General features: G+C 41.1%; 2 protein-coding genes across 8 annotated transcripts in view; one reads left to right on the top strand and one right to left on the bottom strand.

Moving 5' to 3' along the window:
* The window catches only part of FAM214B (family with sequence similarity 214 member B), an 11,868-nt gene extending 8,090 nt beyond the window's left edge, over window positions 1-3,778 (bottom strand). For 2 of the 4 annotated variants that reach the window (XM_015592684.2, XM_015592685.2), the window contains exon 1: window positions 3,209-3,310. The gene's annotated coding sequence lies outside the window, so the exon portion shown is untranslated. Of the gene's footprint in view, window positions 1-3,208; window positions 3,314-3,666 lie in introns of those variants that run through there. The other 2 variants (XM_025049707.1, XM_015592681.1) reach the window with 2 other exon arrangements.
* A 57-nt stretch (window positions 3,779-3,835) lies between these two features.
* UNC13B (unc-13 homolog B) overlaps window positions 3,836-13,083 on the top strand; it is a 193,813-nt gene continuing 184,565 nt past the window's right edge. For all 4 annotated transcript variants that reach the window (XM_025049704.1, XM_025049703.1, XM_025049706.1 and 1 more), the window contains exon 1: window positions 3,836-3,930. The gene's annotated coding sequence lies outside the window, so the exon portion shown is untranslated. The remainder of the gene's footprint in view (window positions 3,931-13,083) is intronic.

Here is a 13,083-nt window from a genome sequence, read left to right as displayed (position 1 = left end):
TTTAAATGACCAGGATGGAAACCTCTGTAAAGATTAGGCATTAAAAGACACTTTTCAGAGGGGCCGCTCTAGAGGCAAGCTAAGAACATAGCACTGTCTACCTTTCCCTCAGGACGTGTCGGCAAGTCACACAGTTTAGAACTTAGGAGGATTTTTCTCTCAGTCTTCCACAGAAGCAGGAGGTAAACACCAGAGCCAAAAGAGGGAAAACAAACTGAGACCCTAGAGCAGCGGTCCCCAACCTTTTTGGCACCAGGGACCAGTGCTCCAATGAGAATCCAATGTCTGATGATCTGAGGTGGAGCTGAGGCAATGATTCTAGTGCTAGGGAGTGGCTGCAAATACAGATGAAGTTTCGCTTGCTTATCCACCACTCACCTCCTGCTGTGTGGCCCAGTTCCTAAAAGGCCACCAGACCAGTACTGGTCCACAGCCCAGGGGTTGGGGACCCCTGCCCTGGCTGTGCCTCCAGAAGAGTTGGGGGCGGGGATCTGTTCATAGTTCAGAGGCCACATAAGTCTAAGGTCCTTGTTTCTACCTTGCCTGTGCTATGCGCCTCAAGGGCCCTGAGGTTGTGACTGGACACTAAAAAGAGGTTCCCCTTCCCTTACTCCTCCCTTGTGCTGTAGACTTAGGAAGGACAAGCAAGTAAATTAGTTCCTCTAGGCAACCTTCTCCTCACCTCAGACCAGGGGAAAAACCCTGAAAAAGAACCAAGTTACCATGGACTGATTTCCTCGCTGGTTCCCTAATGGTAAGGAACAGGATTAAAAAAATTTTCAACACCCTGGATAAATTTGCAGAGTACCGGTTTAAGAGTCTACTTGCTTTTTAAGCTTACTGGGTAGACAGGTAGACACAGAACACTGTAGGGAAGGAATAATCCCTTGGCGATCTCACTTTATTCTATCTTACTGCCACAACCATAGGTCCAGGACTTAGTTACCTGCAAAGGTTAGGGGGCAATAGTTCAGAGGGAAAGATCAAAGATGTTCTAGGCCTCAGTGTGCCTTAGAAAAGCAGCATGGTATAATTAAGAGGCCTTATCCACCTGCCCTAACTCTCACCCTGCTTTATTTTTTTCTAGCAGTTATCGGCAGCTAGCCATTCTCTCTTTCTCTCTCCCCCCACATTAGAATGGAAGCTCCATAAGAGCAGCAACTTTGTTTTGTTCATGCTGTATTCCCAGAATCAACATCAGTGCCTGGCATATACTATGTGCTCAACAAACATTAGCTGAAAGAACAGTGAGCCCTGGGCTGAGCGAACAGTAATCAGGAGACGTGGATCCTAATTCCTGCTCTTTCACTGTGAAACCTGGAGAAAATCGATCTTTTTGGCCATAAATTTCCAAATCTGTAAAATGAGAGGTTTGCATAAACGATGACCACTTAGGGCCTCTGCAACTCTGGCCTTATATCGCTACAATTCTAATGGCTATTGTTCACTCATATCCATTTTCAGAACATGAGTCCAAGCGTCTGAATGCCCTGCTGCTTGTACCAAAGTAGAAAAGCTATCTGCTCCAGCTTCAGCACAGCAAACTAATGCCCTTTTTCTTCACGCCCCACCCACTCACACAAATGCCTCAATCCTGAGGAAGCTGGAGTGAGTCTGCCCTAGGCCTGCCTCTCTGACAGACGGTCTGGGAAGCTGTGTTGCCATAGCAATCAGCTCCTCCTCAAAAGGCATCAGCCTGCCCTCTTTTACCCCACCCTACCCCATGGCTTTGTCTGGCCTCAGCACCCCCTCCCTCTCCAGCCAGTGTCTCAGCTAGAGGAGGCTGGCTTGGGGCCCCTTTCAGCAGCCCTGTCACACTCATTCAGCCACAGTGTGGAAGGCAGGCCTTTCCCACCCTCTCCCAGTCAGCCAAGGGGCAAAAAGAACTCTTGGCATTACATCAAGTCCCCTCAGGGAATCAGAGGAGCCCCCAAGAGGACAAGGCTCTAGTCTCAGTTCTGAGAGTCAGCTTCTAAGCCAGGACTGTGGGAAGCCATTCCCTCTTCCTCCCCCATTTGAGGCTGGAACCACAACCTTTCCCTAGGTCAGCCTACAGTGATGGCCCACCTCTTAAAACAGATCAAAGACCCTCAATACTCCTCACTATTCCCACCGCCCACAGAAGCCCAGAATTTTTGAGGGCCTTATGCTTCCCCACTCAGTAGAAGAAAAAAGGTAGGGAAAATCAGTTTGTGGCAAGTGGTAAAAATATGGCTACCAGTCACTTGGGGGCTGTTGGGAGAGACCTCGATAGTAGTGCGGGGTGGGGTCTGGGCCTTGTTGCTGGTTACAAGGGTCTGGCTTTTGAGTGCAAACTTGAGGGCAGGGCACACACAGCTCCTAGATGGGCAAGGACCAGGCCAGGCCCCAGGGCGAGGAAGGAAGTGGGAAATGAGCACACCCAGAGCATAAGGGCAGGGCAAAGGGGGAGGGGAGGGGGAAGATAGGGACCAAGGCAGGCTTCTGGGAGGAACAGGAACTAGAGTGGGGGTTAACAGGAACTGACTGGGGGAAGGGTCCCCAGGGACATCAGCTAGGGGAAGAAACCTCCAGTCTCAGCCAGACAGATCCAAAGCAGATTGAGCACAAGCCCTGGTGGCAAGCAGGGCCTGGCTCCTCTAAGCGTGCTCAGGCCAGAAGGTGGAGTTAGAAGCTGAGGAGTCACCCTATTAATTCCACCACTCTCACTCCTGGAACACAGTACACAAACATCTTTCTGGAATCTCAACAATGCCCCCAGACTATTACTTTCTCAAAACACTAGAGGTTCTGCCCCCTCAATTGAGGCCAACAACCCCTTCCTCTCACACAGTGCCCACAGCCCCATAACGTCTTTCTCCACACAGCCCCTCCGTGCTCCTACACTCTGGACCACCAGCCCTTCATTACACAGCACTTCCTTCCCCCAGAGTGCCTTCAGATCCCCTCCCCCTCAAGTATCGCCTTCAACCCTGCACATCAAACAGCAACCTCACTCTCTCACCTAGTACTTTCCACTCCCACAAAGCACTCCCGCCCCTCCCCCACGAGAGTCCCTAAAGAATGCACCTCTTTGCCCACACATTGAGCCCAATTCCTCCCCAACTGTTTTCCTCCCCCTAGCAGTCAAGCTACAGATCCTCTCCTTCCCTAACATATCCTCCACCTCCTCACATCTGCCCAAGCGCACTCTCGTGCTTGTCCCTTCTTCCCGCATTCCGCCCCACACCTGTAAGTTCCGTGAGTCCCGTTGCACCTGGGGAGATAGTGGACTGGTGCAATTACCAAGCGGTTCTAGTTGCAGCTTCGGTCTGCAAACCTCGCCCCTTAGGTCCGAGCCCCGCCCCCGCAACGCCCGGGCCCACCCTCTCCCTTGTCCCACCTCCCACCTTCCCGGGTTCGTCCCCTTCCCTAGTTTCTTGAATTCCTTGGGCTCCTCCTCTGTAGCCCAGACCACGCCCCTCTATGGTCCTACCCCTTCTTATCTTCTCCGCGTCTCCCCAGGATCCTCAGCTTGTCCCTGGCCCCACCCCCGATCCCCGCCCACTTTTGGTCTCTTCGCCTTTCACTAGGACCTACCCCGTAGAATTCCAGCCTGGCAGAACCAGTGCCAGGCCCCCTTCCACCACTAGCCCCCTCCCAACTCAGAGCCTCTTCCCTCTCCGCCCTTTCTCCCGGCAGCCTCACCCGGACGCTAGTTCTCCAGCCCGGATCCGCCGGCTCTGATTGGCGGCGGTGGCCCCAATGGATGGCAGGGGAGACAAAGTGATGGCTGCAGGTCGCCTGAGGTCCCACCCCGGCCACGTGCGGCTTCTGTGATGACAGGTCTAGAGGGGCGGGGCCTCGGCCCGCAGGCTGTGGGCCTAGACTGACTTGACCTGGGCTCTCCTCAAGCTTTCGCGCTGCTGTGAGCTGCTTGCGGAATTTGAACTTCTTTGTGGGGAGGTGTGGGTAAGTGCGCGCGTTTGCCCTAATGGAGAGGTATGTGGTGTTTGCAAAGTAGTGTGCAAGGAGTCTCAGGAGTGTGTGAAAATTGGGCAATCTGGGCGACGTGTTTCTGCAGCCTACGCTGTTCGGGAGAGTCTGAGTTCTGGGAGATGGACAATCTGTACCTGTGGAGGGTGGGTCAGCGAGGATGTCTGTGAATTTTGGGAGCCTAAGTGTTAATATGGAGATAAGAGAGCCTGAAATCTCCAGGGAAAAGTAGGACCTTTGCTTTGTACAAGTGTCGAGTGAACTATGTAACAGTTACACATGTTCTATAATTGAAACTGTTCATGGGTTTCCTTCTCAACTCCCCCGCCTCCCCGCCACCCCCGCAACTGGTTCCCGAGGTAGAGCAGGGGAAGTCGATGCCTACTAATTACCGGTAGATGGCACCACAGGACCCTTGCAGAACTGAATGGCCCTAAGCTCAGAGCCTATGGGACCTCTGAGAGCAGGTGGTATATAGACAACTGTAAGGCAGGTCTGACCCAATCAAGTTCTCTGAAAGTCTCAGATTCTTTAGGTCTCTGTGACTTTCTATCTGTGAATAGTTAACTTAAGCTGGTATACTGAACACTAATGGTGTGCTAGGGGAATTTTTTTTTCCTCTACCCTTAAGGAACTTGTTTTAGATAGTCATACAAATACCTCTATAATCCTAGAAAAATTTGGAAGGGTTTGGTGAAATGAAAAAAAAGGGTTTGAAGTCATTTGGGTTGGTCTTAAACTTTGAGTATTAGGTATTTACTAGCTTCATGAATTTGGGTAAATTACATGACTTTAAAAACTAAACTTTTAATTTTAGAACAATTTTAGATTTACAGAAATTTTGTAAAGATAGCACATATACTCCATATACCACACACCTAATTCCCCTATTATTAACATCTTACATTAATATGGTCCATTTCTTAAAATTAATGAACCAATATTGATACATTAACTAAAGCCCATACTTTATTCAGATTTCCTTCGTTTTTACCTTATGTCTTTTTTCTGTTCCAAGATCTTATCAAGGATAGAACATTACGTTTTGTTGTCATGTATCCTTAAGCTCTTCTTGACTGTGACAATTCTTCAGCTTCCTTGTTTTTGATGACCTTGACAGTTTTGTGGAGCACTAGTCAGGTATTTTGTACAGTGTCTTTCAGTTAGGATTTGTCTGATGTTTCTCTCATGATTAGACTGGAGTTATGGCACAGAGATAAAGTGCCAGTTTCATCAACCATATCAGTCTATGTGTGTTTATGTGGTATATTTACATATACAATATTGGTATTGCACTGTATATTTGTATTACAATCTTTTAAAAAATCAATGGCTCTTATTCCGAGTCTTTATTCTTTTATAATATTTAAATTTTTTGTTTATGAAATATTTTATATTCGCTTCAAATTCTCTTTTGAGGAAATTAATATTTCAGATAAAGTCGAATATTTTATATACTTCTTAATCTCATTTCCTTCTATCCCTTGCTCTTCATCCTCTCTCCCCAGAAGTAACCACTATCTTGAAGTGGTACTTATCTTTCCTTTGCATTTTTAAAATAAATTTATTGATTGATGTACATGTATTTCTAGTGGGTATATACCTAACAGTAGAATTGCTGAGTCATAGGCCATGTATATGTTCATCTTTAGTAGATATTGCCAGAATTTTTTCCAAAGAGATTGTAACAGTTCACAATTCCCACAACAATATATGAGAGATCTAGTTTCTCCACTTCCTTTGGCCAACTTTTGATGTCAGTCTTTAATTTCAGCTATTCTAGTGTGTATGTATTGGTATCTCATGATGGCTTTAGATTGCATGTCCCTGATAACTAGTAATGTCTAGGTACTTTTCATATGTCTACTGGTTATCTTCTTTTGTGACTTGACTTGTTCAAGTCCTTGGTCCACCTTTTCATATGGTCATTTTGCTGTCTATTTGTAGGAGATCTTTGTGCATTCTGGGTATGATTCTTTTGTTAGAGAAATCTAGTGTAAATATTTTTTTCCCACTCTGTAGCTTGCCCTTTTATTTTCTTAATGGTGTCCTTCAATAAACAGAAGTTCTTAACTATAAGATAGTACAAGTTATCTTCTGTAATGTTGACCTTCAAAATAAAACAGCTAGTTATTTTTACTAGCAAAAACGAGTTTATTCAGGAATAGCAGAGAATTGTAATTCAGGTCAAGCATGCTATAGCAAAAAATATAGGCAAGTCCAGCAAACAAAAGGGAGGAACATTACTTTATAGAGGAAAAGGAAAAAGTTAGGAGGGCATACTTTGAAAGAAAGTCCAGTGGAGCAAAGTGAGAGTTCAAGGTGGTGATGTCTTCTCTTTGGCTGAGTGTAACAGTTCCTGGTTGGCTTGCCTAGTTGCTGGGCAAGGAGAAATCTTCCTTCCTCCCGCTGTGATAGTAAAATAGAGATACTTCTTGTTGAGAATGCTAGGTACACTTTTCTTTTTGGAATGTGTAATTGACATCAAGTGGTAGTATGTGAGAGCTCTACCTTTTGGCCTCTGGATTCTATTTTAAATGGGTTTGTGGTTAATGTATTTTATGCCTTGTTTAAGAGGTTTTTCCTACCCCGAGGTAATAAAAATATTCTTTTATGTTAGTTTCTAAAAGCTTTATTATTTTACCTTTTGTAAGTCATCTGGAATAGATTTCGTATATGGTGTGAGGTGTAAGAGTCAAGATTAATTTTTTTTTTCTGTATGGTTATCCAATTGACCCAGCAACTTTTGTTGAAAACACTGTCCAAGTACAATTTCAAAAAAAATTAAAAGCAAGATTGTTATAAGAATATAGAATTAAAATGTCAAATATTTATTTAACTCATTAATAAGGGAATGAGCAGGATGGTAAAGCATGTTCAATGAGCATTTGAGGAAATTAGATATTGTATTATTTAGAGTTGGGAGGGATATATAGAGACATAGATATAGAGAGATTATATTATAAGCAATTGGCACAGACGATTATGGAAGCTGACTGTAGCTGGCAAGCTAGAGACTCAGAAGAACTGATAGTATAGTTCTAGTCTCAGTCCAAAAGACTGAGACACAGAAGAGCTTATGGTGTAGTTCCAGCCTAAAAGCCAGCAAGCTTACGACCCAGGAAAAGCCGATGTTTCAGTTCCAATGCTCCAGCTCAAAGGCAGTTAGAGAGAAATTCTCTCTTACTCAGCCTTCCTGTTCTTCAGGTCTTCAATTGATTGGATGAGGCCCACCCACATTAGGGAGGGCAATCTGCTTTGCATAGTTTGCCTATTCAAATGTTACTCTCATCCAGAAACATCTTTACAGACACCCTGAATAATGTTAGATCAAATATTTGGACACCCTGTGGCTCAGTCAAGTTGACACATAAAACTATCACAAGTATTTATAGGCATTTGAAAAAAGAATATTAGTATAAGATTGTTACGTTAGATATAAAACTGATTAATGCTACAGGACATATAACCTTTTCTACTAACCAGAAATTCTTTGCATCATTATCAGACAAAAATCTATAGGTTAACAGGTGACTTCACAGAGTTTTAGGCTTTAATCAATAATAGATAATGAATTAAGCAAAAGTATGTTGCCTGGATAATTAATCTTTGGCTGGCCCTGCTGCCTTCTCTTTGCAGCATTTTTAAGTTTTAGGTGATTTTTATTAACAAAACAGTCCTTTCCCCTGCTGCTCTGCAGTGTCTACTTTTTCATTAAAAAAGTGTTCACAATATGTGGGTCTGTTTCTGGACCCTCTGGTTCTATGGGTTTGTCCCTCAGTATCTCACTGTCTCAATTACTGTAATTTTGTAATAAATCTTGATATCCGGTAGTATATATCCTCCAACTTTAAGTTTGTAAGATTATATTTACTATTCTTGGCCCATTCCATTTCCGTATAAATTTTAAGATCAGCTTATCAGTTTTCATACACATGCACACCCTTACCTTCTAGGATTCTCATTAGGATTACCTTAAATCTACAGATGAAACATTTAGGTTGTTCCTAGTTTTTTTGCTGTCACAATGTTAACATGCTTTTTATTTTAGTCAAGGAATTGTAGAACTTTATAGGACTCTTTTCACTTTAGGCCCAAAGAAATTAGTAATTTGGTAACTCTAAGCACACTGATCTTTTAAAACAAAACATTGAGGAAGATTTTATTTTGCCAAGTGGAATTCTGGGTAGACAAGTAGAATTTATATTTTTAAGGCATTTTAATGGTTTTAACTTTTTACATGCTGAGTTTGAGGTACCAGAGTGATATTCAAGTAAAGAATCTAGCAAGTTATTGGATATATGGGTCTGCAGCTGAGGAGAGTAGTCTGAACTAAAGATATAGATTTGGAAACTTTGATATGTATAGATAGCAGATATCTGTGGGCAAGGTTTAGAGTTTGTGGAGGAAGAAAAAGAGGCTGTACACAGAGACTTGGGACTCTACTTCACATATATTTTAAATAGTTTGGGGAGGAAAATGAACCTTAGGAAAAGAAGATTAAGGAGGAAGGGGTCCCTTGATCTTGCGTGTATTTGTGTTGGAAGTAGGGGGGCAGGGCTTGGTTTGTGCCAGAGAGCTTTTCCTGGTGCCTTGACCACGGGACAGGGCTATGTCAGTCCTGAGTTCCTTCTCCCTACCACCCTCCACCCCCACCCCACCTCCATCTCAACTGAGCCTCCCCCAGGTTCTTTTCTCACCTGGAATTCTTTATTTTCCCTCAAAACCTTTCTCTGGAGGCATTTATGAGTGGCAGGCTTTACTGAAACTTTGGGGGTAATGTAAGCAGTAGAAATGTAGCTACACAAACCAATTAAAATTGAATATTTGGACATCCCATGTCCTTAAATATTCTTAAAAGTTTTTCAACCATCCCACAATATTTATTTGACCTTGATGATTCCCACCCACATCTCTCCATTCCCAAAGCCTTATCAGGCCAAGCAATTTATCCACACCCATCTCTTCTAGGAGTTTATATTCGCATATCAAAAGGATTATTGTTATAGAAGACAAAACACTTAAAGAAAACCTCTTTATAGTTCCCTAGGCCCTCTGACCATAATCCTGAAGGGATGTGTCTTTTTTTTTGGTAAGGAAAATAAATTAGCTTATCATTGGAGCATTATTTTCTGTTTTAAAACCAGTTACTTCTAAGATCTGTGTGCCTCATTTCCCAGAAGATAGGCTATATAATGAAAAATAACATTTAATATTTACAAACTAATTGTTTAAAGTATCTTGTTTTGAGATAATGCTAACTTTTTATCTTGCTGTTAAAGAACAGTGTCTCCAATGAAGAGAATTATAAGACCTCATTTTGCCTCAGGAAAAACTGTAAAAAGCATGAAAACACCTGACATCTGCCCTGCTGTCCCCTCCCTGGATTTGGAATTGCAGGCACTTGCCTACAAGGACCAGGCTGCAGGCATATTCTTTTGGAGATCATTTGCTTTCAGATCCTGGGAAACACCAATTTAGAACCCAGAATGGTTTAGGCAATTAAAGAATTCCTTAGTGTTCCCTGGTGCCCCCAGCTACAAAGAAATATTTGATTGTAGCAGCCAAAGAAATATGTCTAAAGAAAATAAATTTGCAAAAGACTATTCACCTATTAGTAAGCACATTTGCTTGGAAAATTGAGGACATTGAGAGTTTACAGATAAATGAAAATGATTTCTCCTTTTATAAAGGGCAGAGACCATTTACCTTTTCCCCTTTTCTTAGAATGTTTTCTTAGAGACATACTAAATCTCAGCCCTTACTCTAACCTTTGGAAGAAAGATAAATCTCTCAAGGGTTTAAACCCAGCCTCCAGTTTTTACAGTGTAGAGATATCTCCAAGGTTTGTGGGTCAAATAACATCTAGATAAACAAGGGTCTCTTTGGAGATATACTGGAGATTATCAACAGGTGCAGCCTTTTGTCTCTTGAGGAAATATTGTTTTTTCTTTTGCTTTGCTGTGTAAATCATGAGATTTTGTCCTAATTTGGCGGTAGTTTTTAGGCTGCCTTCATCTGCATGTAATCTGTTAGTGCTTATTCAATAACAAAGTATCTTTTCTTACTCTTCCATATTGGCAGGGAGGGGCCTTCTTGCTAGGAAGATTGTTTTTATTTTATTGTTTTTATTTCCTCAATAAGAGTGATACGTAGCCAATTAAAAAACAAAGCAAATGATTTCAAGTGGTTTTCCTTGGGTCTTAATGAGTCCATGTCGCCAATATTGTTCAGTTGTTGTTTGTCAAATGCTGAATTTGAAGCGAAGAATTAGCCTCTATGAATAGACTGCAAGAAACAATTACAGGAAAAATGTTTTCATGGAAGTTGAGAAAACACTAATTCATACAACTTGAAGTAGAATCCCCTAGGCTGTGTTACAACTAATGGTGACAAAAATACATGTGGAGCAGAAGAAAGGCTTAGTTCAACAATTTACAAGGCTTATGAAAATGTAATGGGTTTAAAGTGAATAGTTATTATCTATTGCAGAAAGTACTTTGCAGAAAATATTCGAATTTATCATGTGTCATTAAACTAATAGTGTGAACAGTTGACTTCATTCACTCTTATAAACTTAGCCATTATTAGTTCTGTTTCCTTTTTCTTTTCTTTTTTTTTTTGTAAGCTAAGTATCTTGATTTGCCCTACCACACAGCAAGCAATCTGATAACCTAGCAGTGGTAAAGTTTTATGGTTTTTGAGTAAGTAACTAAAGGAGAATCTAGTAGAATTTTATAAATGCTTTCTAAGCAATGAATATGTGGGCTTACTATGGAAAACAGTATGGAAGTTCCTCAGAAAACCAAGAATCGTACTACCATATGATCCAGTAATCCCTCTCCTGGATATTTACCCCAAAGACTTGAAAACTCATATCCGAAAAGATATTTGCACACCAGTATATATAGCAGCATTATTCACAGTGGCCAAGACATGGAAGCAACCGAAGTGTCCTATGATAGATGATTGGCTAAAGAAGCTGTGATACATATATACAGTGGAATATTACTCAGACATAAGAAGAGATGAAATACTGCCATTTGCGACAACGTGGATGGACCTCGAGATAATCATGTTAAGTGAAATAAGCTAAACAGAAAAAGTTGAAAATCATATGATATCACTTATATGTGGGATATAAACCTAAAAGCAACAAATGAACAGGACAAACAAACAGAGACTCATGGACATGAACAATAGACTAGTGGTTATCAGAGGGTAGGGAATGGGGAGAGGCGGAGGTAGACAGGGTAAAGGGAGTCAAATATGTGGTGACAGAAAGAAATCTTACTATGGGAGGTGAACACCCAGTGTAAATATATATATGCCTTACTGTTAAAGTATACAGCTGAAACTTATTAATTAGTGTCACCATAAAAAATAAAAAATAATTTTTTAAAAAGAATATGTGGGCTTGAATCACATGCTCATGGACTGACATCAATATTTGGCAGTACCTATTGATGTAGAAAGATTCATCAAATCTCATTATAGATCAGCATTAACAGGTGAACATTTGCAATTGAAATTGATTTTGATGACACTTTAAACCCCAACTAAGCAAAATGTACTCCTAAAAAGAATTTCCTTCTCATTAGTAGACTCATATTACCAAATATTGTATTCAATTATTGTTTTTATTTTGAATGTTATCAATTAAAAATGGTGGAAATTTGTTTTCTTGTTATAGAAGTTCCTACATAATAGCCTCAATCTTTTTTTTTTTTTTTAATCCACAAAGCCTAATATTTACTGTATGGTCCTTTACAGAAAAAGAAAGTTTGCTGGTCTCTGCTCTAGACAGTGCTCAGTATTACAGCCTAAGGCACCCCCAGAATTTCTTTTGCTTGTGTCTGATGCAGGACAGGGCAAATTTTCCCTGTGGGGGCCCACACCATGAGAGAAAAAGAGAGAGAGAGAGAGAGTTCTTTGTTGAGTGCAAGAAAGAATTCAAGGCCCTCCAAAGTCAAAAGGAAAGTTTATGAGATAAGGGGAAAAGGAAAGACAAGAGAAAACAAGACAAAAAGCCAAGACAAAAAAATTTAAAAAGTCCTAATATCCACTCTTAGTTTCTGTGAATTACAGTTTAAAGGCTTTGTTTACCTATTTTCTTTTGATATGGGTCTACAGTGAGAAAGGATAAGAGTATGTAGCAAGAAAAGGTAAGAATTTGTAGTGTGAAAGACCTACTGGCAATTCTCAGCCTTTGATCCATAGGTTCCCCATGTTTTTAGCCATAAGGAACGAATGATTTTATTTTGTGTAGGGCACCTGCTTAAAGACTGTTTTTCTATTTTCCCTTCACAGGGTGGAGAAATGATTTGTTAGCAACCCCAGCAGAAATCTTCCTTTGTTCTGCAGGTTTTCTTCTGTTTTGGCTATAGAGCTGATCAGCATATTGCAGTCTCTGCATATAACTTGACTTAACATTTTAATTCTCTTGCCTCCTCTCTACATTATTTCTAAGTCTTAGATAATTTTTTCCAATAGAGAGAAACACATCCCTTCCCTTATATAAGTTATACTCTATAAAGGGAAGCCAGGCAATAAATAAAAATGGATAATAGGTAATTAAGGGGGTTTATGATGAAAATAAGAGGAAGTGATAGAGAGTGATGGGGGTGCAATTACATTAGGTGGCCAGGGAAGGCAATACTAAGGAGGTATTTGTTGAGTTAAGCCTAAATGACAAGAAGGGGACAAACGGGCAAAAATCTTGGGGCAGATGGTACCAGCATTGGTGATACGGGACATCATTCATTTACAAAATGTACTTACAGAATTTTAATTTTTTTTTAAGAATACACAGTTAAGTCTTTTTCCTTTCTTCTTTTCTTTGGGGGAAAAAGGCCCTTTCTCTCAAATCCAGATAATTACCCTGAAAATGGTGACTCAGGTTCTCTGGCTATTTATAAGGATCATTGGTTCATAGTAAGCAGAAATGGCTTTAGGCCAGGCAAGGCCCTTAGAGTCCAAGATGAGAGGGGACCTTTAGCAAAATTTTTTTATTCTTTAAGAAATATGTTAACCAAGACTGTTTTCCTTTACTCAGTTAATAGGCAAATCAATAATAGAAAATTAATAAATATATGATTTAAATAACAAGTTTGTATCTTCTTTTTTCCT

The sequence above is a fragment of the Pteropus alecto genome, unplaced genomic scaffold (genome assembly GCF_000325575.1).
Source record: "Pteropus alecto unplaced genomic scaffold, ASM32557v1 scaffold206, whole genome shotgun sequence".
NCBI classification, from domain to species: domain Eukaryota; kingdom Metazoa; phylum Chordata; class Mammalia; order Chiroptera; family Pteropodidae; genus Pteropus; species Pteropus alecto.
This window is presented reverse-complemented; position numbering and strand designations above follow the sequence as displayed.